This window comes from Scyliorhinus torazame, chromosome 1 (assembly GCF_047496885.1).
Source record: "Scyliorhinus torazame isolate Kashiwa2021f chromosome 1, sScyTor2.1, whole genome shotgun sequence".
NCBI lineage: Eukaryota > Metazoa > Chordata > Chondrichthyes > Carcharhiniformes > Scyliorhinidae > Scyliorhinus > Scyliorhinus torazame.
In genome coordinates this window covers 191,503,067-191,529,986 of record NC_092707.1, presented here as the reverse complement: position 1 = coordinate 191,529,986, position 26,920 = coordinate 191,503,067, and the positions used below count along the sequence as shown (strand labels likewise).

At 49.3% G+C, this 26,920-nt stretch overlaps 1 protein-coding gene across 2 annotated transcripts in view; it reads right to left on the bottom strand.

Moving 5' to 3' along the window:
• Positions 1-17,501, bottom strand: part of LOC140418281 (uncharacterized) — a 111,093-nt gene extending 93,592 nt beyond the window's left edge. The window contains exons 1-2 of one of the 2 annotated variants that reach the window (XM_072501748.1): positions 17,377-17,501; positions 16,355-16,600 (exon numbers count right to left, since the gene is read on the bottom strand). The gene's annotated coding sequence lies outside the window, so the exon portion shown is untranslated. Of the gene's footprint in view, positions 1-8,623; positions 8,696-16,354; positions 16,601-17,376 lie in introns of those variants that run through there. The other variant, XM_072501757.1, reaches the window with a different exon arrangement.
• Between the last annotated feature and the right edge of the window lie 9,419 nt (positions 17,502-26,920).

Sequence of the window (26,920 nt, the reverse complement as noted above, 5' to 3'; positions counted from 1 at the left end):
TGGCAGAAGGGCTGATGTGGGGAACTGAGAAGGTGAGTAGCCATCTTCGCTCACAGGCACAAAACCTGGGGGCACTGGGTTTGCTGCCTCGGTGCTTGAAGGGAGTGGTTGCAGAGTAGGGGGGTGGCCAACCAATGCCTCGGCTTGTGTGTGTGTGCATGTGTGTGGGAGTGGGGGTGGGAGTGGGGGTGGGGGATGTCATGATATTCAAGTGAACATCACAGCACATACATACATACATAATGATGGACAGATCAACGGACCAATTAGCACACACAACACGACAGCCAATCACAGACAAGAGCAGACACAGTACAAAACAAGGAACATGACACTTCCTGGCCAGGCCAGCAGGAGACGGCTCAGGGCACAGACCACATTGCCAGACACTCAGACAGTCACCATGTGCTGAGTACCAGAGTTTACTATGTCAATAGTTAAATGAAATAAAACTGCGTTGTACCATTCGCAGCCGTGTTGGTTCGTCTGTGTCTCAGAGTACTCAACACTTCATGGTACTAGGAGTGAATTAATACCTACCCACAAATCTGCCATCCTGCGCCATGGACACCGTCGACACACCGCAGCCGTTGCAAGTCGCTGGGAACCTTGGCGTAAATTGGACGTTGTTCAAACAGCGTTTCGAACTCTTTCTGGAAGCCAATGAAAACGAGAGCGCCTCGGACAAAAGAAAGATCGCCATCCTCCTCACCACCGCAGGTCAGCACGCCATCCATGTCTACAACTCCCTGGTGTTCGCGGAAGGCGAGGACAAATCTAAATACAAGACGGTCCTCCTCAAGCTCGACCAACACTTCAACGTCGAGGTCAACGAGAGCTTTGAGAGGTATGTCTTCCAGCAGCGCCTGCAAGGTAAGGATTCCTGACACACCTCCGCATCCTCGCGCAGTCCTGCGGTTACGACACCACCTCAGAGTCCATGATCCGGGACCAGATCGTTTTTGGGATCGCATCGGGCACCCTACGCCAGCAGCTTTTAAAAATAAAAGGCCTCACCTTAGCCTCCGCAATCGAAGCCTGTGTTCTGCACGAGAAGGTGACTAGCCGCTATGACAAATTTCAGGCGACTGAATCGGCGCGGAGGGGGTCCTGCGCGACCGGATCGGGGAGCCAGGTGGCCCACGAGGCCGAATGGGTCCAGGTGATCGAGTTCCTCCTGGCCCGCAGCCCGGACGACGGCGGCCGTTTTGTGCGCTTTTCGAGGCCTCCCGCGCTTGTGCGCGCCAAAACCCACGGCAACACTGAGGGACATGATGCGCAGGCCCGCTCGACGCAAGACCGAACTGCGCAAGGGCAGTGGCACAACGAACGCCATGACGTCATGACATGCGGCAACTGTGGAGCTGCACATTTAAAAGGGCAATGTCCCGCAAGAACCCGACAATGCCTATACTGTGGCAAGGTGGGCCACAACGCTGCTTACTGTCGAGCAGCTCAACCTGTCAATCTTCCACAACTCCGACAACCTCGCAGGGACGTGCGGACCATTCAGCCTCCCCATTACGAATCGGGCCCAGACGACATGCAGACCGGTGACACAGATGACCGAGACGCCTTCCGGGTTGCGGTCATTGATGGGAACCGAGTTAACACAATCAATCCGGGTGATGAATGGTGAGCCACCCTGACGGTCAACTGATCGCCGATCACTTTCCGCCTGGTCACTGGCGCCTCCGCCAACCTCATAGCATGGTCAGCCTTCTACGCCATGAAGGTCAGACCACCAATCCGGCTGTCCCGGTGCAGGATGATCGACTACAACGGGAACGTTATCCCGGCTATGGGATCCTGCCAGCTCCAGGTGACACACAACACACACACGGCCACACTTGCGTTCGAGATAGTCGGCTCATCGAAGGACTCCCTGCTAGGCGCACAGGCATGCAAGGCTCTCCACCTCGTGCAACGAGTCCACTCTCTCTCTCCAAACGGCACGTCTGACTTCCCGGATGCAGAGTTCAACGCACAGCTCCAATCGCTCCTCGCCCACAACCAGGAGGCATTCAAGGACATGGGAACACTGCCATACACCTACCAAATTCGCCTCAAACCAGACACCATCCCGGTCATTCACGCACCTCGCAGAGTCCCTGCGCCACTCAAAGACCGCCTCAAGCAGCAGCTGCAGGATCTCCAGGACCAAGGGGTCCTATCCAGGGTTACGGAGCCCACGCCATGGGTCAGCTCTATGGTGTGTGTCAAGAAGCCCTCTGGCGAGCTCCGGATATTTATTGACCCAAAAGACCTCAATAACAATATTATGAGGGAACATTATCCCATACCCAAACGGGAGGAGATCACGAGCGAAATGGCCCAGGCGAAAATATTTACGAAACTGAATGCCTCGAAGGGGTTTTGGCAGATCCAACTCGATCCGTCCAGCCGAAAGCTGTGTACCTTCAACACCCCTTTCGGCAGGTTCTGCTACAATCGGGTGCCATTTGGCATCATCTCGGCATCCGAGGTCTTTCATAGGATCATGGAGCAGATGATGGAAGGCATCGAAGGGGTGCGCGTATATGTGGGCGATGTCATCATCTGGTCCACCACACCACAGGAGCACATATATCGTCTCCAACGCGTTTTTTTCCCGTATACGGGAAAACGGCCTGTGCCTCAACCGAGCCAAGTGTTCCTTTGGCTAAACCGAGCTGAAGTTCCTGGGGGACCATATTTCCCGGTCAGGGGTCCGTCCGGATGTAGATAAGGTGAGCGTCATCACAGCCATGCCGCAGCCGGTAGACAAGAAAGCAGTGCTACGCTTCCTTGGCATGGTCAACTTCCTGGGGAAGTTCATTCCCAACCTTGCCTCCCACACAACAGCTCTGCGCCACGTCGTCAAAAAGTCCAGAGTTCCAGTGGCAACACACACACCAGCTGGAATGGGAGGAGCTCAAACTCAAACTCAAAACTGCACCGGTATTGGCGTTTTTTGGCACGTCTCGTGCCACCAAAATCTCAACTGATGCCAGCCAGTCCAGTCCGGCATTGGAGCAGTGCTCCTGCAGCGGGATGACACGGCGTCATGGGCCCCAGTTGCCTATGCATCGCGGGCCATGACCCCCACAGAGCAGCGATACGCGCAGATCGAAAAGGAGTGCCTGGGCTTGCTAACCGGTTTAGACAAGTTCCATGATTATGTATATGGTCTTCCCCGGTTCACTGTCGAAACTGACCACCGCCCCCTGGGCAGCATAATAAACAAGGACCTGAACGAGATGACCCCTCGCCTCCAGCGCATCCTACTTAAACTCAGGAGGTACGACTTCCAACTGGTCTACACCCCAGGGAAGGAACTCATCGTTGCGGATGCCCTATCCAGAGCAGTAAGCACGCCGCCAGATTCGGAGGGGTTCGTATGTCAGGTCGAGGCGCAGGTGGCCTTCACATCGGCAAATCTGCCAGCTGACAACTCCAGTCTGGCCCGTATTCGCCGAGAGACTGCGGCCTTCTACAACGTGTGATGCGCCACATGACGGGAGGGTGGCTCAAAGGGCAGTGCCCGCAGTTCTACAATGTCTGAGATGACCTGGCCGTCATTGATGGTGTCCTTCTGAAGCTGGATCGGATTGTGATTCCGCATAGCATGCACAAGCTGGTTCTCGACCAACTACACGAAGGCCACCTGGGGGTCGAGAAGCGCAGACGGAGGGCCCGAGAGGCGGTATACTGGCCGGGTATCAGTGACGATATTGCCAACATTGTGCTCAACTGTCCCACCTGCCAAAGGTTTCAGCCGGCGCAACCTCCTGAAACGCTTCTGCCCCATGAGCTGGTGATGTCCCCCTGGGCAAAGGTGGGTGTGGACCTCTTTCACGCGCTCGGTAGGGACTATGTCATCATCGTTGACTGCTTCTCCAAGTACCCAGAAGTCATACGCCTGCACAATTTGACGTCGTCTGCTGTCATGAGGGCTTGCAAAGACACCTTCGCTCACCACGACATTCCGATGACTGTCATGTGGGACAATGGGCCCTGTTTCGCCAGCCAGGAATGGTCATCGTTTGCTGCCTCGTATGGCTTTACACACGTGACGTCCAGCCCTCTGCACCCCCAGTCCAATGGAAAGGCGGAGAAGGGCGTTCACATTGTCAAGCGGCTCCTCTGCAAGGCTGCTGCTGCAGGATCGGATTTCTGCCTCGCCCTGCTGGCTTGTCGTTCGGCCCCACTAGCCACTGGTCTCTCACCAGCCCAGCTGCTGATGGGTCGCGCCCTCAGGACCACTGTGCCGTCCATCCTGGCACCCACAATAGACCATGCTCCGGTACTGCACAGGATGCAACTGCGGCGCGGTCGCCAGAAGAGGTCATATGACACACGGGCAACTGATCTTCCCACCCTGGCCCCTGGAGACGAAGTCCGCATCCACCTACCAGAAGGTGGCTGGTCAGCACCTGCCGAAGTTCTCTGACGCGTGGCTCCCCGCTTGTTCCTGGTTCGCATGCCTGATGGATCCATTCGTAGGCGCAATCGCCGAGCTCTTCGCCAACTTCCACGCTCGCTACGAGACCTTACACTGACACCGTGTCCTCCTGTTGTTCCTGATAGTGACTTCGTGGAGCTGCCTGCTACCATGCCCCTTCCGTCGTCGCCCCTGGCCAGGCCTGCACCTCAGCCGGTGGTTCCAGACCTACCCTTGAGGCGATCAACCCGAATTCGTCGCCCACCTACTAGACTGGACCTGTGAGACTGTTTACACGTTGAACTCATGCAACCACTGTTTTAACATGTTTATGTTCTTATCGTTACAGGAATTCATTTTATCGTTCCACATTTCCCCGTTTTTTGTTATGGTACAACCTCGTTATTATGTCACACCCGACACCGCCCCTTGTATACAGTTAAGCCCCATGGACATGCTGTAAATATTACACACACACACATTAAGCTGCACTCAGTACACATCTTTATTTATAACCATGTGGGCACATAATCTTGTAAAAAAAGGGGGGATGTCATGATATTCAAGTGAACATCACAGCACATACAGACATACATACATAATGATGGACAGATCAACGGACCAATTAGCACACACAACACGACAGCCAATCACAGACAAGAGCATACACAGTACAAAACAAGGAACACGACACATCCTGGCCAGTCCAGCAGGAGACGGCTCAGGGCACAGACCTCATTGCCAGCCACACAGACAGTCACCATGTGCTGAGTACCAGAGTTTACTATGTTAATAGTTAAATGAAATAAAACTGCGTTGTACCATTCGCAACCGTGTTGGTTCGTCTGTGTCTCAGAGTACCCAACACTTCAGGGGAGAAATGGATGTTTCAGTTCTGCCATATCACCCCCTGGATCATGTGTTCCTATTCCTGATGCAACCCCAGCCCAACTGCCCCACCGACCACCCATGACTCCCACTGACCACAGAGGCCCCTGGCCGCACGGCTGAAAGCTATTGCTAATCTGGAATTAGTAGTCATAGTTCAAGGAGCATTTCACACATCCCAAGTGGATTCCCGTGGGTAGGCGAGCCATGTAGCATATCGGAGTTATTGCCTTGCATACCAATCAGACCGTGATGCCTGGATGCTGCAGGAGGCAACATCACGGACACAGCAGCCAACATCCGAGCACCCAGGGGCTGGGCCCCAGCACCGGGGACATTTCGGCGACCAGAGGGTGGGAATGTGCACCAAGCGCTCAGTCCAGGTAACGTTACATGTAGGTGTCTGGGGTACAGGGTGTGGGGTCCGGTAGGCAGGGGTCCCCACTGCGACTGAAGGTGCATGGGCAGGGCATGTCAGATGACAGGGGAATGGAGAGGGGGGTTGGGGGAGGTGGGAGCAATGGGGCATAGGAGCAATCGGGGAATAATGGGAGGGGGCAGCAATGGGGGAATGGGGAGAGTGGGGAGGGGAGCAATGGAGGGGGGTGGGAAGCAATGCAGGAATGGGGGGGTTAGGGGGGGCAATGGGGAAATTGGGGGTGCTGTGGGGATGGGGGGGGGGCATGTGGAAGATTCATCCAGGACTTCCATGTCCAAGGAGATGGGGCATGGGATTGGTGCTCGGCCCGCATTGCGGAAGGAAGTGCCAGAGGCGTCATGTTGGTCGAGGTCAACGATTTTTAATAACTTACACGTGTGATGTTTAATCATTTACATGTGCCCCCACTGTCCCAATCTCCCAATGATGCCTCCTCAGTCCCCCCAGCACACCCAGGCCCTCCGCCTACCCCTTCGCCCACAATGCAACCAACCTCCACCCCCCCCCCCCCACCCCCCGCCCTGTGCCCTCTCAATTATCCTCGACCTGCTTAGCTTTCTATGCTGTACCATTGCACCTAGGTGTGTCCTCAGGATGCACATCAGAGGTGGAGTCAGCCTGCTGCCTACCACGTCCAGTGGCCTTCGATGCCCCTGGCGGGCGTGCTCTGAGATCCCTGGGACTGAAGCGGCACCGGTGAACTGACTAGCAGCACAGGCCCCGCAGTACAATCCTGTTCTGGTTGCTGACTCCGAGGCGCGCTGTTGTCGGTGGGGTGGGTCTCGGAGGAGCAGATGGCCGCCATTGCCACTACATAGGGTGACTCCGGGTTGGCACCCAATGCCCCTGCCTCCCCGTTGGTGTCCATAGGGCCCTGGGGTTCATCTCGGGACGGAGGGGCTACTGGACTTAACTCTGGCTGCTCCTGCATCACCTAGATCTGCCAGCCTTGGTGGCACCCCAATGTCTGCAGCATTGTGTCAACGCCCTCGGTGATGCTCTTCAGTGACTGGGACATGCTCTGGAGTGCCTTGGCAATATCCACCTGCAACTGAGATAGGTCCCCCAGCGACCGGGGCATGCTCTACAGCACCTGGGCTATGCCCATCTGAGACTGGGACATGTCCTGGAGCACCTCGGCTATGCCCACATGGGACTGGGAGACCTCCCCTCGCAACCATGACGCGCTCTGGAGGGCCTCGGCAATTTCCACCTGAGATTGGGGCATGCCCTGCAGTGCCTCATTAAGGTAAACCTGGCACTGGGTCATGCCCCCCCAGTGACTGTGCAATACTGTTGAGGTGCTCAGCCATGGCCATGCCTTGGACAACTCCACTCATGATGCCAACATCATGCACCAGATTCTCCACTGCCGTCGCCAATCTAGCAGTGTTGACCTCGGTGCCACGCATTGCCAGAGCCATATCCTGCGCCCGTAGTCTCTGGGACTCCACCAATCGGCTGTGGACCTGCTGGAATGTGGCTGACATTTTCGTCTGAATATCACTGCCGTACCCTAGCATCTGCCTCAGCTCCGGGTAAACCTGGACCAGAGGCTCAGCATCTGACTGAGACCCAGCTGGGTCCCAGGATCCTCTGACTGCTGTTTCGCCTGGGTGTCCCTGCCTCCACTGGTGTGCATCAGCAACTGTACGGTGCTCACCAGAATATTTCCCAGAAGTCTGTCCACTAGCATTGCCCACCAAGGTGCGTGTCTCTGCACTGGTGGATGATGGGGATGATAGCTGTGATGCATGCAAGGCGGCAATCTCGGAGCTCTCCTCCGAGATGTTCCCATGGGAGGCCGGGGGGTTGGCACCGTCAGCTGAGGATCCTGCGGGAGGATGAACATATGGTTCATGGGAGGGATGGGTAATTTTGTATGGAATTCACAACTCACGTGTGACAAGTCATCTGGGTGGTGGTCAGTGGATCCTCACCTCGGCGCCGTACGTCAACCTCTACTTTGGCAACAGACCTGTCCTCGGCCCCCCCTGCAGCCTGCAGGGCCCGTTTTTCATAGGGGGTAAGGACTCCGATGTCTGGCACTCCACCGCCCGTCTGGGCGCTCTCCCATCTGCTGTGAGCCAACGTCTCCTGCAGGGACACAGAGGGGGGGCATCGATAGCCGCACACGTCATTCATCACGGTGCTGGCGGGGCGGGATCATGAGACAGACTGTATGGGGCGGGAGGGGTGGGGGGGGGGGAGTATCGAGGGGGGGTGGAGAGTACGGGGCAGGTGGGGAGCAGGGGTGAGGGATGGGGGTATGGGGACTTGTGTGGACGCCACTTCTAGACATGGGTGGGCGTGGTATCAGGTGCATTCCCGTGGGGGGGGGGTGGAGATCGGGGGTCTGGTGCCAACCCACCCATGCAGCCCGGTAGAGGTCATTGATCTTCTTATGACACTGGGTGTCGGTCCTCCTGCTCACATTCCCCGAGCTGATGGCCACTGCCACTTCCTCTTATGTGGCACTGGCTGCCCAATGGCTGACCCTCCAAGATCCTCGGGGGAACAGGGTATCCCACCTGGCCTCGACAGCGTCCAATAATCTGCCCAGGTCAGCATCCCCGAATCATGGGGCTCATCCTATCGGAGGCATGGCTGCGAGTTGACTGGGGTGGGCTGTGCAGGAGCGGTTTAAGTGCTGCTCTCCCTTGTTGGCAGAGGGCTGGTGAGCCTGATTCCAGCGAATCAGCCGGCGGGACAGTCATTTTCGGCGTGAAACTGTAGGGCCGCGTTAAGTGGACCAATTAATGCTTTATAGCACTGACTGCCTTGCCAGCCCGAACGTCAGGAAGCTCGCATCAGTTCCCACTCGCTACCACACTTAGAAAGCTTTAGGTTCAATCGCGCCCTGTGCATCTTACCTGTCATGTAGTTACTACTAAATCGGTGAAAACTTTGCGTTCAGTTCTTCACCCTAAGCCCTTTCTGACATCAACGCTCCTCCCACGTATCCTGAGACCTGCCTAAAAGCTGCTGACATTCAATTGCAAAAGTAGACTTTAATGTGGCTGTCTCTGGAGACGGGAAAATGAGTACAATTCCCCCAGCTGCTGGGTGTCCATCACTCAATGTTGTGGTTACCAGTAACTAGGTAACTGCAAAAGTATGAACATTTATATTTGGATATGAATAAGGAGATTGAAGGGCCAGACTATGAATGGAATGTGTCAGAAACACATGGATTATTTGTAGGAGGCAATTTTCTCCTTTGTGATTTCACAGGATCAGGACGTCAGAGCGGTAAATTGGCAAAGCCACTCAGCCAAGCAGAAATGGGAAATGGAAAAAACAGATCAACTATCCATGCTGAAAAAAATATTGATGAATCCAAACTAAAGCAGTGTAATAATAGCAGGAAACATGGCAGATTTCACCTCATCAACATTGGGGTGGTGGTACGGCAATTTGAAGGACAGGACATAAAGTCATGGGCTGAGGCATCAGGAGACCCTTGGCAATGTATCACCTGGAAGGCTGTTCTGAAAGACGGGTGCCACAGGTAGGAAGCTGGTGTCAGGTGTGGCTCAGTTGGGAGTGTGCTTGCCTCCATATCAGAAGTTTGTGGGTTCAAGCCCTGCCCCAGAGACCTGAACATATAGCCACGGTTGCACTTAAATGTAGCACTGCACTCATATTGAGGGGCTGGTTTAGCACAGTGGGCTAAACAGTGGGCTTGTAATGCAGAACAATGCCAGCAGCGCAGGTTAAATTCCCGTACCGGCCTCCCAGAACAGGCGGCGGAATATGGTGACTGGGGGCTTTTCACAGGAACTTCATTGAAGCCTCCTTGTGACAATAAGTGATTATTATTATTATATATTTTTATGGGCCAGGGTTGAGAGAGCCCCAAAGTGTATCATGGAGTTCACCTGACCCACAACTTTGAATAGATTGCGGTTATGGGGAGCACACGGGCCCACTCTGCAGGTGTGATGCACTAGAACTCTACAGTACTTTTAAATTAAAACAATGTTTATTTATGAAACCAGTTAACACTTTATAAACCCACAGTAAACATCTTAACAACTATCAACACCAATAAATCCCCAAAGAATACAGTACTCTATAGATAACCCTTAATAAATTCCCAAACAACATCCAGAAGCCACAAGACCCTTTTTAACACAGAGTCAGGTTTGAATTCTCTACTGAGAGCAGTTAGCACTTTGAAATCATCCAAATGAACACACTTTAGCTTGTATAGAGATCCATGCACATCTGCTGGCTTTCACTACAGCTCTTCTCTCTGAAAACGAAACTAAAAAACATAGACACACCCAAGTTTTTCCTCAAAGCGAAACTAATTTGCAGAGCCAGAGCTCAGCTCCACCCACCCTCTAACATCACTGCAGCCACTTGAGCAGACAAACGTTTCTTAAAGTGACATTCCCATGACAATATAAAGCAGAATTAATGTGATGTATACAATGAGATGCTGATCTAATGGCGTTTAAAGTTCTAGCTATTATTTCCGGTGATAGGTTCTCAGAGGAAATAGTGATCGCTTGAGGAGCTTTCAAGAGGGATACGTGGCATGATTTCATTGGCTATCTTCTTGCTTTTTGTTATTTACAGCTGATTGATGACTGGTCATTTTTGATGGTTTGTTTTTTAACCTTAGGGTGGACCGTTCCACTCCTGTTGTCCTGCTTGGCGTTAGTGTATTCTCTGCCTGCTGTTATATGAAAATATAACTTGAGATAATCATCAACGAGGCCGAGGTGGAGATGGTTGACAGCTTCAAATTCCTAGGTGTGCACATCATCAACAATCTGTCCGGGTCCACCCACATCGACGCTACCACCAAGGAAGCATAACAGCACCTATACTTCCTCAGGAAACTTAGGAAACTCGGCATGTCCACATCGACTCTTACCAATTTTTACAGATGCATCATAGAAAGCATCCTATCTGGCTACATCAAAGCCTGGTATGGCAACTGCTCGGCCCAAGACCATAAGAAACTACAGAGTCGTGAACACAGCCCAGTCCATCACGCGAACCTGCCTCCCATCATTAGCTCTTTTCTCTCTCTACAGATGTTGCCAGACCTGCTGAGATTTTCCAGCATTTTCTCTTTGGTTTCAGATTCCAGCATCCACAGTAATTGCTTTTATCCCATCCATTGGCTCTGCCTATACCTCCCGCTGCCTTGGGAAAGCGGGCAGCATAATCAAAGACCCCTCCCACCCAGGCTATTCTCTCTTCCAACCTCTTTCATCGGGCAGAAGATACAAAAGTCTGAGAACACGCATAAACAGATTAAAAAACAGCTTCCCCGCTGTTACCTAAATGATCCTCTTATGGATTAAACTGATCTCTCTACGCATCATCTCTACTGTTGTAGCACTATACGCCATATTTTTCACCCGATGTCTATGTCTATGTATTTATATTGTGTATGTATCACTTGTCCTATGTTTTTGCATGCATGGAACGATCTGTCTGGACTGTACCCAAAACAATTATTTTCCCTGTACCTCGGTACACGTGACAATAAATCTAAATCTAATCGAATACACAATAGTGGCACAAATTACCATGTGGCATGAGACCCAAAAAGTGATGATCAAATTACATGCCCAGATACAAGACTTCTAGAAATGATGCAGATTGATTGAGTTGTGCAGCAAAATGGGGTGGTGCTGTTTCTCTTTGATGGTAAAATGGCAAATACACTGCAAGCTACTTTGCATCCTCTGCTGGCCATCGGATGCAACCACATTTGTGCAATATTAGTTTGTGCTACTGCTGCCAAGTTAAGCGCCACCGTGTGGAAAAAATTCAAACGTGCTCCTGTCCAAGAGTCTGCTGACAGCTGTTGCGTTTAATTCTTTTTAAAATAATATGTAACGAGGTCATCACTCCTCATGCGGAGCATTTGGAAGCACTCATTTAGAAACACAGAACTGTCATGGTCTGAGAGGCTTTTTGGCTCACCTTGTGAGCACCTGCTCTCTGAATGAGGACTCACCTCGTGCTGTTCCCCTGCTTTTTTCCCTCGTAACCCTGAACATTCTTCTTTTATGGATAACAGTCGAATTTAGGAGCCTAGTCTTATTTTTATTTCCCCCCCTCCCTGTTTTTTTACAGCTGCTTCCAATTTCATGGTAATAATTGAGGGGGTGGAAGCAACGGGTAAGTACCAGATTTTGGGAAAGGAAGATTGGGAGGGGGGGGTGGATAGAAAGAGAAAGACAAGAAAATCGTCACTGATTTACAGGGAAAACAAACACTGGGCTAAATCGCTGGCTTTTAAAGCAGACCAAGGCAGGCCAGCAGCACAGTTCGATTCCCGTACCAGCCTCCCCAAACAGGCGCTGGAATGTGGCGACTAGGGGCTTTTCACAGTAACTTCATTGAAGCCTACTTGTGGCAATAAGCGATTTTCATTTCATTTCATTTGATCAGATTTGGCACCGCATTTGTAAAACCCTGGAGCCTTGACCTGGGATTTTCCAGCCATTTTCCCCTCCCCAAGGAGGGCAAGGCCAACAATCTATTCCAATCTATTCAAATCGCCATTGACATCAGCGGGGTTGGTAGATTCCACCAGCATGAGGGGCTGGAAAATTCCAGTCTTCGTTAAACTGAAACTTGTTTTTTTTCCCTATTCATTCATGAGATGTGGGAATTACTGTCTAGGACAGCATCTAAAGTCCATCCGATTGCCCTCGAGAAGAGGTGGTGAGATGCTTTCTTGGATAGAACTGATTGGCTTCTTAGGTCATTTCAGTGAGCAGATCTCCTTCCCTGAAGGAGATTATGCACAAGATGGGCTTTTACAACAATCCAGTAGTTTCATGGTTACCACTGCTGTTATTAGTTTTTAATTTCAGACTTTCTGCAGAAAAATACTTTTCACTGTACTTCGGTACATGTGACTATAAATCAAATCAAAATATTTAACTCATTGAATTTAAATTCCCCAGCTGCCAACGGTGGGATTTGAATTCATGTCTCCACATTATTAGCCCAGGTTTCTGGATTACCAATTCAGTGATGTAACTTCCAAGCTACTATTGGCTGGACGGCTGGTTCGTGATGCAACGCCAACAGCATGGGTTCAGTTCCTGTACTGGCTGATATAACAATGAAGGCCTTCCCCTCTTGGCTTTGTACCTTGTGAGATGCAATGATTCTCTGGGGAAATCACCACCAGTCAGCTCTGTCTCAAAGGGGTGAGCAGCCTATGGTCCCCTGGGACTCTGGTGACTTTTTCATAACCTTGGCTGTGATATCAATGGGAATTATTAATGGAAATGTATAGTGTAATTACATTACATAGAACATACAGTGCAGAAGGAGGCCATTCGGCCCATCGAGTCTGCACCGACTCACTTAAGCCCTCACTTCCACCCTATCCCCATAACCCCTCCTAACCTTTTTGGTCACTAAAGGCAATTTATCATGGCCAATTCACCTAACCTGCACGTCTTTGGACTATGGGAGGAAACCGGAGCACCCGGAGGAAACCCACGCAGACACGGGGAGAGCGTGCACAGACAGTGACCCAGCGGGGAATCGAACCTGGAACCTTGGCGTTGTGAAGCCACAGTGCTATCCACTTGTGCTACCATGCTGCCCATAATGATCAATGATCAAAAGCATTAAGACTTCTGTGACTGCCATCATTTGTAAAGGAAACAATATTTACTGTCTGACCATTTTCATTCATTAACTAGGTGTGTATATGTACAACATGTTTACAGGATTTTTAACATTTAGAGTCGTAGAGGTTTATAGCATGCAAACAGGTCCTATGGCCCAACTTGTCCATGCCGCCCCAGTTGTTACCACAAAGCTAGACCCAATTGCCCGCATTTGGTCCATATCCATCTATACCCATCTTACCCAACTGTCTCAATACTTTTTAAAAGACAAAATTGTATCCGCCTCTACTACTGCCTCCAGCAGCTCATTCCAGACACTCACCACCCTCTGTGTGTATCTCTCCCCCCTCACCTTAAACCTGTGTGTTGATCTTTGTGAGGGTGACTTCAGGATGATGTGAAGATGCCAGCGTTGGACTGGGGTGAGCACAGTAAGAAGTCTTACAAAACCAGGTTAAAGTCCAACAGGTTTGTTTCGAATCACTAGCTTTCGGAGCACAGCTCCTTCCACCTGAGGAAGGAGCAGTGCTCTGAAATCTAGTGATTCAAAACAAACCTGTTGGACTTTAACCTGGTGTTGTAAGACTTCTTACTGACTTCAGGATGGAAAACATAGTGATCACAAAGACACTTGAAGTTCTTTTCACGAACTAAACTAATTCTATTTACACTACTTGATTTAGAGCTTGACACCTATTCCTATGGTAAATAAATATATTATAAAACTACACTCATTAACACTATCTCTATATTCTAACTACAATTATCTTCTATCTTACTAGTTCTCTAATGCACTCTACTTTAGTCTCCTCTAAACTCTAATCTACCCTCTCCAGCTCACCCTCCCCGAAATCTCTCCAGCTCACTCTCCCCGAAATCCAAGAGTCAGTTCAATTTATAGTACTGTCCCTTAGCTCCTTGAAGTGGCTAGTTTTAACAAAACATTAACTCTTTGCACGCTGTAAGTTTGTATAATGTCACAACCTGTGCCCTCTAATTTTAGACTCCCCTATCTTTGGGAAAAGATGTTGACCTTATCTATGTTCCTCATTATTTTATAGACCTTTATAAAATTAAATTTGTTCTTGCTATGTTTAGAACAAATGACTGCCTGTCCCAAGATGTGCAGGTTTGGTGGGGTTATGGGAATAGGGCAGGAAGTGGGCCTAGGAAGAGTGCTCTTTCAGAGGGTCAGTGGAAACTCGATGGCCCCCTTCTGCAACGTAGGAATTCTATAGATTCAGGCTTTCAGCATTATCTTACATAGGATAACAGCAACAATTCCCAACACCCCCTTCAGTGCTCGGCAAGGGGGCGTGGGGGGTAAACGTTTTAAATTTTAAAAATAATAAATTTAGAGTACCCAATTATTTTTTTTCCAATTAAGGGGCAATTTAGTGTGGCCAATCCACTGTAGCCACGTAAAATGGCTGCGTCCCGATTAATTTGGCCAAAACCCGATTTAAAATGGCTAACCGGAAAGACTGCTGGGAAAAGCAGGTAACAAGACAGAAACGGACAGCTGCAGACCGAATAGCATATTCGGCTCTGGGGAAGTTGGCCCAGATCGATACTCAGGGCTATTAACAGCCCATCCACCCAGACATCTGCAGTTTAATCAGCTATCCCCGGGAACAATTGCAACATATTAGCAATTGAATACCGGGCCAGACCTGTCGGCGCCTGCAGTGGCCGAAACAAAGGCAGGTGAACGACCACCCCCCGATCGGGGAATCGCCTCGCAATTGGACGTATCGACCCCAGTGATTGGGAACAAGTCCAATCACTTGGGACTCAGGGTCAAGGGCCGCCCCGGGAGGCGGGAAGCCCCTGGGCCCTATAAAGTGAGGGGCCAAGTTCAGATCTCTCTCTCTCTCCCTTCTTCGCCTGCTCGAGACCTTCGCAAGAACAGCAACCGGCAACTGTAAGTTTTGAATCCAGCGATCGCTATCCGGTAAAGACTCCTAGCCATCGACCTGTAGCAGCCTTTTGAATCCCGCGGGCCAGATCCGATTGGATAAGCCATTCGTTTCCCTGACCTGGTGGGCTCTTCCTAAAGTTAAGTATTGGCCAGTAGTGATAGGTTTATTGTATAGATAGTAGGATTATTGTGTAAACATTACTGGTTGTATATAATAAATGACCGTTGATTTCAATCTTACTAAGCGGTGTGCTGACTTATTAATCATAACTCGAGCTTGAACCACGTGGCGGTATCAGAAAGATACCTGGTGACTCGTGAGCAAAGGTGACATAATCAGAGCTAATAAACTAAGGCTAAAAAGAGCAACACCACCTAACCTGCACATCTTTGGGTTGTGGGGGTGAAACCCACACAGACACCGGGAGAATGGGCAAACTCCACACAGTGATCCGGGGCCGGGATCAAACCCGGGTCTTCAGCACAGTAGGCAGCAGTGCTAACGACTGGGCCACTGTGCGGTCCCAGAGGGGGAGGTAAACTAACTCAATGACTGCTCCTGCCCTATTGCCGACTGGTACGGTAAAGCAGCACCAGTACAGGAAGGAGATGCCAACAGGTATAGTATGATATTTTTCCAAGCTGGTGCTGGAGCATGACGACTCTCTGCGAGCTCTCACCCAGATCCTTTCCGTTTATCACCGCTCTGACTTACTAAAACTCTTTTGCACTTCATATGTTATAACCAATTACTGATTTGTCAATGTACTGTGTACTTTTTCGCATTCACTGTAACTATCTACCATTCCTTTTTGTCTACTGTGTACGGATTGTGTACGTTTCCTTGGCCGCAGAAAAATACTTTTCACTGTTCTACGGTACATGTGACAATAAATCAAATCAATCAATCAATCATTGTGAATAGGCACAACTGAAGCCAAGGAAGTGACTGAAACTCCATTTAGACCAATGACTTCAATCTTCTTCAAGCAATAAATGCTGTGCACGTGTAATCTCAAAAGAAAAACATGCTTTGTGTGCATTATCTAAATTCCTACCTTTGTATGTCTAGAGTTGAGAGCAAAAATGCAACGATCGTATCTGAGCAAATCCTGTACGTTCATTCAGAGAAGTGTAAGAATCCTGTGCAGATTACTTCAATTTCCTTTTCAGCCTGGCTTTCTGGTACATGGTCATTGAGCAGCAGCACTCCAGTTCTCAATCTGTTAATCATCTGAGACTTCCAACCGTGCACACATACCGCCTAATGTTGCCATGTCACTCTTGGTAACTGCATGGTTGATCTGATGTGTAAACAAACCCAGGAGGTAACAGACCGTAATCCAGGGCTTCATAATTGCACATCATTTTAATCCGTCTTCATCTATTTGCATGAAAGCATTGCCTTGTTGACCAAGCTAATTGTAAATTCAGTCATTTTTACTCACCTTAAGTCTTAACGTATTTTTTAAAGTGACAAGTTAAAAATAAGTACCTTTTTCTACCATTTCTAAGTGTTGCAGTGCCTCAATTAGCTGTTCAACTACAGTGTCTTATTTTGATGAGATTCAACAGTTTTAATAATCTGGCCATTAAACTGCTTCACCACTAATTTTCTGACAGGAGCTGACAAGGTTTTTGTTAAAACTAATCATCCCTTTGGTTAACAGGGCAATTGAAACACACATATGTAACTACAGAACAGATCATGAAATAATATTACAGAGGTCAGTGTTTGTAAATTGGAGAACGAACAAGAAAAGGAAACACAGAAGCACAATAATAACCGTTATTCTGAATATAGATCCATTCAGGTTTCTACTTTTTTTTTTATTGGAACTAGAAGTTGATTACATTTTTCTTATTCCAATTTCTATTTGGAGCCATTTGTCCTTTTGCCAGAATTTTACACCCCACCCATTGTGGAAAACTGCAATCTTTATATTTAGTTCACAAATTTCTCTATTTCGTTCCAAGTTATTAAATAAAAGGAATATCACTCACTTTACCTGTGTGAATGTGAAAATATTTATACTTCATACACATACATCTTAATATAAAGCTCTCCCGCACTGCTCACCTTCAACATTTCCCACTTAATATATGTTTGCCTCATCTTAACAAGTCGACTGTCGTGGAACTGGCCTGCAGTGCCTCACATTAAGTTCAAATGCTTCATCATGGACACAAACCACTGAATTATAGAAAGCTACATGATCATCTGGGAGATCAGATTGAAGCTCAGTCAGTCCTTACCCGGTTTCCATGTATGTCTACTTTCCAGGAGTCACTGAATCCTGACCAGGCAATGCCACCCTGACTGGTTCTCCCTTTCCTAGCCTTGAGCCAATTGGAACATTCCCATCTCGTCCCAGTTAACTCCTCTTTCCCAGTTACGAATCAGGTTCATCCTGATCCATTTGATTTAGGAAAGGACTTCTTATATCGCACTTTTCACATCCTCAGAATATCCCAAAGAGCTTTTCAGTCAATGAAGTATTTTTGAAATGCAGTCACAGTAGTAAAGGAGGAAATGTTGCAGTCAATTTGCACAGAGCAATGTCCCACAAACAGCATCGTGATTATGGTCAGATCATCGGTGAGATTCTCTGGCCTACCCGCAGCGCGTTTCTCGGCGGTGGGAGGCGGCCCACCCTTGGCCGGCAGCGGGACCTTCTGGTCCCACCACTGTCACTGGGATTTCCCATCGAATCCACCCCACACTGCCAGGAAACCTACAGCGGGAATATGCCGTCGGCAGGACTGGAAGATTCCACTGCGTGAACAGCCAGAGGATCTAGCCCCAAATGGTTTTTTTTGGTGAGGATGGTTGAGGGACACATATTGGCCAGGACACTGGAGAGAACTCTATTATTCCCTAAAATAGTGTCATGGTATCTTTGTTGATCACCGGAGAGGGTAGACTGGTTCAACAGTATAACATCTCATCCAAAAATCAGCAACTCCCAACAGTGAGGCACTCCCTGGAGTGTCAGCCTAGATGATTTGCACAATTCTCAAGCATGGGAACTGAATCCACAACCATGTAGCACTTTTACCTGCTGAGTCATTGGGGCAGACATGCAATCATTGCTTTGGCAAAAGCCTATTTATGTACTTGGGCACATTACATGAATGTAGTTCCATAGAATACAGGCACATTAGATGAATGTAGTTAATATCAAAGCTCCAAAACCTAGGACTTGGCTCCTCACTCTGCAACTGGGTCCTCGACTTTCTGACCCATAGACCACAATCAGTAAGAATAAACAACACCTCTTCGACGATAGTCCTCAATACCGGGGCCCCGCAAGGCTACGTACTTAACCCCCTACTATACTCCCTGTACACACACGACTTTGTGGCAAAATTTGGCTCCAACTCCATCTCACAGGTTTGCTGACAACACGACCATAGTGGGTCGGATCTTGAACAATGACGAGTCAGAATACAGGAGGGAGATAGAAAACCTAGTGGAGTAGTGCAACGACAACAATCTCTCCCTCAATGCCAGCAAAACTAAAGAGCTGATCATTGACTTCAGGAAACAAAGTACTGTACACACCCCTGTCTGCATCAACGGGGCCGAGGTGGAAGTGGTTGACAGCTTCAAATTCCTAGGGGTACACATCACCAAAAATCGGTCCTGGTCCACCCACGTCGATGCTACCACCAAGAAAACACAACAGCGCCTATACTTCCTCAGGAAACTAAGGAAATTCAGCATGTCTATACTGACTCTTACCAACTTTTACAGGTGCACCATAGAAAGCATCCTATCTGGCTGCATCACAGCCTGGGATGGCAACTGCTCAGCCCAAGACCGCAAGAAACTTCAGAGAATATTGAACACAGCCCAGTACAACACACAAACCTGCCTCCCATCCATTGACTCTATCTATTCCTCCCGCTGCCTTGGGAAAGCGGGCAGCATAATCAAAGACTCCTCCCACCCGGCTTACTCACTCTTCCAACTTCTTCCATTGGGCAGGAGATACAGAAGCCTGAGAACAAGCAAGCACAGATTCAAAAACAGCTTCTTCCTCGCTGTTACCAGGCTCCCTAAACAACCCTCTTCTGGACTGATCTGATTCAAACTACACTCCTGTATACTTCACCCAATGCCGTTGCCCTGTGTGTTACGTATTTGCTTTTCCTGTACTAAGTGATCTGTTTGAGCTGCTCGCAGAAAAATATTTTCCACTGTACCTCGGTACACGTGACAATAAACAAATCCAAACCAAAACCAATAGGATACCTATATTGCAGGGGGCCATTTAGTCCATCAAGTCTGCAACATCACTCCAAAAGAGCATTCTACCTAGGCACACTCCCACGCAAGTCTGTGCATTGATCATAGTCAATCCACCTAACCTGCACATCATATAATCATCATAGAATCCTAGAATCCCTACCGTGCAGAAGGAGGCCATTTGGCCTACCAGGTTTGCACCGGTCCTTGGAAAGCACACCCTACTTAAGCCTACATTTCCACCCTATCCCCGTAACCCTTACATATCCTTTTGGATGCTTAGTGGTGTTGCTCTTATTAGCCTTAGTTTTATTAGCTCTGATTATGTCACCTTTGCTCACGAGTCGCCAGGTATCTTTCTGATACCGCCAGGTGGTTCAAGCTCGAGTTATGATTAGTAAGTCAGCACACCGCTTAGTAAGATTGAAATCAACGGTCATTTATTATGTACAGCAATAAATACTTACACAATAATCCTACTTTCTATATCACTACCTACCACTACTGGCCAATACTTAACTTTTGGGGATGGCTCACCAGGTCAGGGAAACGAATGGCTTATCGAATTGGGTCTGGCCTGCGGGATTCAAAAGGCTGATACGGGTCGATGGCTAGGAGTCTCTATCGGGTAGCGATCGCTGGAATCAAACTTACGGTTTCTGATCGATGGTTCTTGCGAAGGTTGCGAGCAGAAGAAGGGAGAGAAGGGTCGATCTGAACTTGGCCCCTGTCTTTTATAGGTCCCAGGGGCTTCCCGCCTCTCGGGGCGGACCTTGACCCTGGTCCCAAGTGATTGGACTTGTTCCCAAACACTGGGTTCGATATGCTCCAATAATGGGGCGATTCCTTGATCAGGGGGTGGTTGTTCACCCTTTCTTTGTCTCGGCCACTGCTGACGCCGAGAGGTCTGGATCGGCATTCAATTGCTAATATGTTGCAATTGTTCCCGGGGATAGCCGATTAAACTGCAGATGTCTGTGTTGATGTGCTACTAATGGTCGCAGGTATCGATCTGGGCCAACTTCCCCAGAACCGAATACGCTATTCTGTCTGCAGCTGTCCGTTTGTGCCCTGTTGGCCATTTTAGGTGGCTACATTCCCTACTTGTGATCCTAACGCGAAGCGTGAAGGATCACCTAAATTTTGTCCTTTCCGTTCCCTGACCGGGGGGGACACCTCCTACATGGCCACTACTCTGACCCTAGCTATGCACAAAAATTTTACCTAAACAATTCTAAGGGTGCTATGTCAGGCAGGGGCATGCATCTACAAAATAAAAACTTGGAACCTCTAATTTTACCGAAAGACACTATACTCATCAAACATTGCATTCTCCTATCTCCCTAAAACATACAACAACAATCATAACATTCAATATACTCTTTCCTGGCTTGGCAGTCAAGCTCAGGATCATACATTTTTTTGTGCATGGTGGTTTTGTACATTTTTTTATTTACAGAAAAACGCAAGTGCATGTTCTTTATTATTGTATTATAGGTCGCGGGGGTCGGGGGTCTGGTCATACCCGAATATAGGGGATCGGATCCGATATACCGGGGTTCGAGTGCGGTACGCTCTCCTTCTCCATTTGCGGAGGCGCATAGTCTGCACTGCACAGCAGAGTATCGCCAACGCTAACAGTGCTTCAATCACGTAGGACAGGGAGTACCAGGTTATGAACCTGTCACACCAGGAAGATGCAGTGTCGCTGGTGACTGGGCTTTGGGTACTGCGGGGCAGTGAAACATTAACGGCAGGGGGGCTTGGAGTAATGGGGTCCGCGTTCCCACGCAACCAAATGTCCAAATAAAAAATGTTGAGCACGATGAAAGAAGTCCTCATGGCTGTCCTCTTTCTTTTTCTTTCTTTGTGTTCTCTGTTTTCTCCGGTCCTGGAGCTTCTGGAGTTCTGTAAAACAAGCATAGTATCTGTAACTACCTTGATTTAATATCCGGTGTGTTAGTGTGTCTGTCCTTTTTGGGACCAATTATACCCTTATAATTGGTCACTATGTGTGACTCCCTCATTTTATTCTTCCAAAACAAATTTTAGGACACAGCACACTTCCCAATGAGGGACCAGTGCTGACTTACCATCCAAATGTTCCAGGATGTAAATAGCATATGGCAGCAACCTAAAGGTCGCCTACAAAAAAATAAAACTTTTTGAAATGAAAATGTCAAATGAGGTGCGTATGGGCCGCGACGGGTAAGATTTGGATGGAGTCCCCGGGTAGGACGGCTACCAATGCCGTCTCTCCCCTACCCGAGCATGTTTGACCAACGGGGGGGGTCCCCAGGCAGGGCGGGTCTCACGCCGTTTCTCCACTGCCTGAGCAACTGACAAGAACGGGCAAAAATGTAGTCATCATGGTGGGGTTGCTGCTGTGATTCTATCCTCGAATCACAAGAGCAGCTACGATCGGGCGTCTGGTGAGCAGATATCTGCTGAAAAGCTAGTTCCGCTGAACAAGCGTCTGGTCTGTTGACCAGGTATCTGTAGACAAGTTGGTACCGCTGAACAAGCGGCTGGAAATGTTTACTGTAGGACGAACAACATAAAACAAACGTACGAACAACATAAAACATCCTGCAGGTTCCATCAGAATATGGGACATCGTAAATCACATTTGGGCTGGAGTGTAATTAGCATATGGAGGGAGTACAGCGTGACCAAAGAAGAAAGGAAGGAGGAGTGAAACAAAAATGAAGTGGCCTTGCTGAGGTAACGCTGCCATGAGAAGTGGTGGGTAAGCGCTCACAGTTTGCATGGGGCAGCTGGGACCTTGTCGCTGCTGTGGGTGGTGTTCTCTTTCATATCTGGGGGCTAGTCTAGCTGGTGGGGGTCTCCTGCAATCTCGGGCGAAGTGTCCTGGTTGCTCACAGTTGTAACATGACCCCTGAGGCACATAAGGTGGAGCAGGCTCTCTGGTGCATTGTTCCCTTGGGTATGGTTCCCTGGGTGGGGATCAGGGCTGTTGGTTTCTTTGCTGGTTCGGGGGGCATTTGTGGGCTTATTCCATTGCTGTTTCAGGGGGGCTTGACATTAAGACCATAAGACCATAAGACATAGGAGCGGATGTAAGGCCATTCGGCCCATCGAGTCCACTCCACCATTCAATCATGGCTGATTTCAACTCCATTTACCCGCTCTCTCTCTCCATAGCCCTTAATTCCTCGAGAAATCAAGAATTTATCAACTTCTGTCTTAAAGACACTCAACGGCCCTGGTGCGTAATGTCCTAATTGTCCGCAATTGTAACATTCTGGAGGTCTCTGTCGGGGGCTGTTCCTTCCTTCGTTTACCCATGCGGGGTCCTGGTGCGTTTTAGCTGGATGCATGTCTGCCTGCTCTTCCTCGGGTTCCCTAACTGCGGGTTTGTCTGCTTCTGCCTGCTGTTCTTCAGGATTTTTAACTGTGGGTTTGCTTTGTACAGACTGCTCCCAGGCGCGGGACAATCTTTTTAAAACCCATTTCTCATTGTGGGCTTCCTCTGAGGGGTCATAATTTGTACAGGCTTTTTGTCCTGCCTCTGTGGCATGGGAGATAAGGGTGCGGGTCCATTTGGCCATACCGTCTTGGGACAAATGGCCGCGTTCTAAATTACCGAAAACTGCTGTGAAATGAATCCACAGGCATCCAGCAAACACTGTGGGGTGTTCGGTCTTTTCCTGCCTGCACTTATTGAGGCCAACTACGGGGTCACCCCGGTTATACCCGATCGCATCCAGGATCGCGGTATGCATTTCTGCAAGGGTGCCTTCTCCTACGTTCTGTGAGTCGGGAAGGGCTGCTGCTACTGATGGGTCTAAACTTAGAACCATGAGCTTTACATGCTCTCGCTCATCCAGGCCGTACATGGTCGCCTGATATTTAACGGTGGCAAAGAAATGGTGTGGGTCTGAAGCGGGGAGGAACGGTGTGATTTTTGCACACGCGTCCCGTAATTGGGTCACTGTGAGGGGGGTGGAATATAGGAATTCCGCCTCGTCTGATCTGGCTGTGCGGTGGGTTGTTACAGGGTTCATGGGAGCCTGAACTACCTGCTGTGTGGGGGGTGGGGATGCTTTTCTCCTTTGGGGCTTTCCCTGCGCACATGTTCCCTGAACATATATCTGTGCTGTTTCCTGCAATTCTTCCCAATCAGGGCCGTCTTCCTGTTCTAAACTTTCCCCAAAGGTTTCTTGGAATCCCTTTTGGACAGAAAGCAGTGATTGCAGCTCTGCAATTTGCTTTCGGCATTTCGCATGGTCTATGGTACTCTGCCTTTGGTCCGTGGTTGCAGCGTGGAGCGCTCTCAAGGCTGCCTTGAGATCACTACATTGCTTCTGTAGCGTCTCCACCTGCTTCTCTGTCTCTTTCTTTACCAGGACTGCACGCTGCGTGTCCTGATAAGCCTTTTCATACTGGGATTGGAAACTGCTTAAATGCGCCAGACAAGACTGGTGACCCCGTTTGGCGTCAGCCACCTCTTCATCCTTTGCTGCCAATTTCCTCCTTAACTCTAAATTCTCTTTCTCAACTTCGCATACATCGACTTTACTCATGCGATGTATGCCCTCTACTTCTTTGCGGAGCATCCTGGCGACCTCCTCTGTACCTCGCAATTGTGCCAGACAGGACACAATTGCCATCGGCTTGCGCGCTTTTGCTCAGGTCTTTTTATGAATTTCACTCATGTTCTCCCACCAAGTATGCTCTATACTTCCGGGACCTGAGTCGTCATTACTGCAGAAATCATCCCACATGGGCCATCCTTTGCCCTTGAGATATTTCCGAATTTCCTCTTCCCAAATGGGACACTGTCCCATTCTACTGCTGCTGGTCGCTGCAACCGCAAATTCCTGGGGATTCATGAGGCGTTGCATTGCCTGCATGGCCATCTCTCCTATCTGCTTTCTTCAGGTAAATTTGGAACAGGGGGCTAAGGTGGTGTCGTAGATGCGGGTATGGCTTGCGCTAATTTCTGAAAATACAGACTTCCGACAGTTTTGACGCAACAAAAATCTATCAGTTTTACCTTATAGCCCTGTTAGTTACGCATGCATACACACACTTCTGAATTATGACTTATTAATCAGAACCGCTTGAACACTTATGGGTTTTTGTTTCCAATTGGATACTAATTCAAAATGTCTTGGGTTCTCCCGGAGTGGTTTTCCACTTCTAGATCGGGTCCCACCAGAGTCGCCAATTATGTTGCTCTTATTAACCTTAGTTTTATTAGCTCTGATTATGTCACCTTTGCTCACGAGTCGCCAGGTATCTTTCTGATACCGCCACGTGGTTCAAGCTTGAGTTATGATTAATAAGTCAGCACACCGCTTAGTAAGATTGAAATCAACGGTCATTTATTATGTACAGCAATAAATACTTACGCAATAATCCTACTTTCTATATCACTACCTACCACTACTGGCCAATACTTAACATTTGGGGATGGCCCACCAGGTCAGGGAAACGAATGGCTTATCGAATTGGGTCTGGCCTGCGGGATTCAAAAGGCTGATACGGGTCGATGGCTAGGAGTCTCTATCGGGTAGCGATCGCTGGAGTCAAACTTACGGTTTCTGATCGATGGTTCTTGCGAAGGTTGCGAGCAGGAGAAGAAGGGAGAGAAGGGTCGATCTGAACTTGGCCCCTATCTTTTATAGGTCCCAGGGGCTTCCCGCCTCTCGGGGCGGACCTTGACCCTGGTCCCAAGTGATTGGACTTGTTCCCAATCACTGGGTTCGATATGCTCCAATAATGGGGCGATTCCTTGATCGGGAGGTGGCCGTTCACCTTTCTTTGTCTCGGCCACTGCTGACGCCGAGAGGTCTGGATCGGCATTCAATTGCTAATATGTTGCAATTGTTCCCGGGGATAGCCGATTAAACAGCAGATGTCTGTGTTGATGTGCTGCTAATGGTCACAGGTATCGATCTGGGCCGACTTCCCCAGAGCCGAATACGCTATTCTGTCTGCAGCTGTCCGTTTGTGCCCTGTTGGCTGCTTTTCCCATCAGCCTTTTCGGTTAGCCATTTTACATCGGGTTTTGCCCAAATTAATCGGGAATCAGCCATTTTAGGTGGCTACATTGGCAATTTAGCATGGCCAATCCACCTAACCTTCTCATCTTTGGACTGTAATGAATTAACAATCTCACATTTTTACCAGCACACAGTTGCAGCAAAGCAAAGTCCTTCCATCCAGTTAGCAACAGGGAGGGGGGAACCTGCTGTCACAGATCTCAGAGCCAATGACTATACCTACATGATTAGAGACCAGGAGAGGAAAATAAATATTACAAACATTAGGCTCAAAGGGGAAGCATGACTTCTCCATCACTTGCCTTGCTAACAGCTTGTTAAAATCATAGAATTTTACTTCCGGGTTGCGGCGATGCGGAGCTGAGCTCCCGCGAAAACGGACTTTCAGGCCCGATAACGGAGCCCCAACGGCATTTTTTTGAAAATCAACCCGTGGGGAAGGAAGAAGAAAGGTCCCCTACCAACCTGCATGGATCGGACCCGCAGCGAAACGGCAAAAAAAGCGGCCCTGGAGCAGCGAGAGAAGAAGGAGAAAAAAAACAAAATGGCGGCGCCAACAGACAAAGAAGAGATGCAGGAGGTTCATTAAGCGCTGCTTTGAGGAGATGCGCAAGGAGATGGTGGCGCCTATGCTGGCAATAATTGAAGGGCTTGGAGCAACCCAGAAAGCCCAAGAGGTGAAGATCCAGGAGATCCAGGAAAAAGTGAACGTGAAAGACGATGAGCTCGTGGGCCTGGCGGAGAAAGTGGAGCGGCACGAGGCGCTGCACAAGACGTGGGCGGGAAGACTCGAAAACCTGGAGAATAGGTCGAGGAGAAACAACTTGAGGATCCTGGGACTCCCAGAAGGAGTGGAGGGGGCCGATGCCGCGGCATATGCGGGCACAATGATCGGGACGCTGATGGGTGTGGAGGCCCCCCCGGGATTGCTGGAGCTGGATGGGGCGCACCGAGTGCTTGCGAGGAAGCCCAAGGCAAATGAGCCGCCATGGGCGATGGTGGTGAGATTTCACCGGTTTACGGACAGAGAGAGGGTCCTGAAATGGGCCAAGAGGGAACGGAGCAGCAAGTGGGACAATGCAGAGATCAGAATATACCCAGATTGGAGCGCGGAGGTCGCTAAGCGGAGAGCGGGTTTCAACCGGGCCAAAGCAGTGCTGCGTCGGAAAGGAGTGAAATTTGGAATGTTGCAGCCAGCGCGACTGTGGGTTACACATAATGGCCAACACCACTACTTCGAAACGCCCGAAGAGGCGTGGACCTTTATACTAACTGAAAAGCTGGACTCTAATTGAGGGTTTGTGTGGAAGGGGGGTGTTTGAGGGTTGAAGTATGATGGT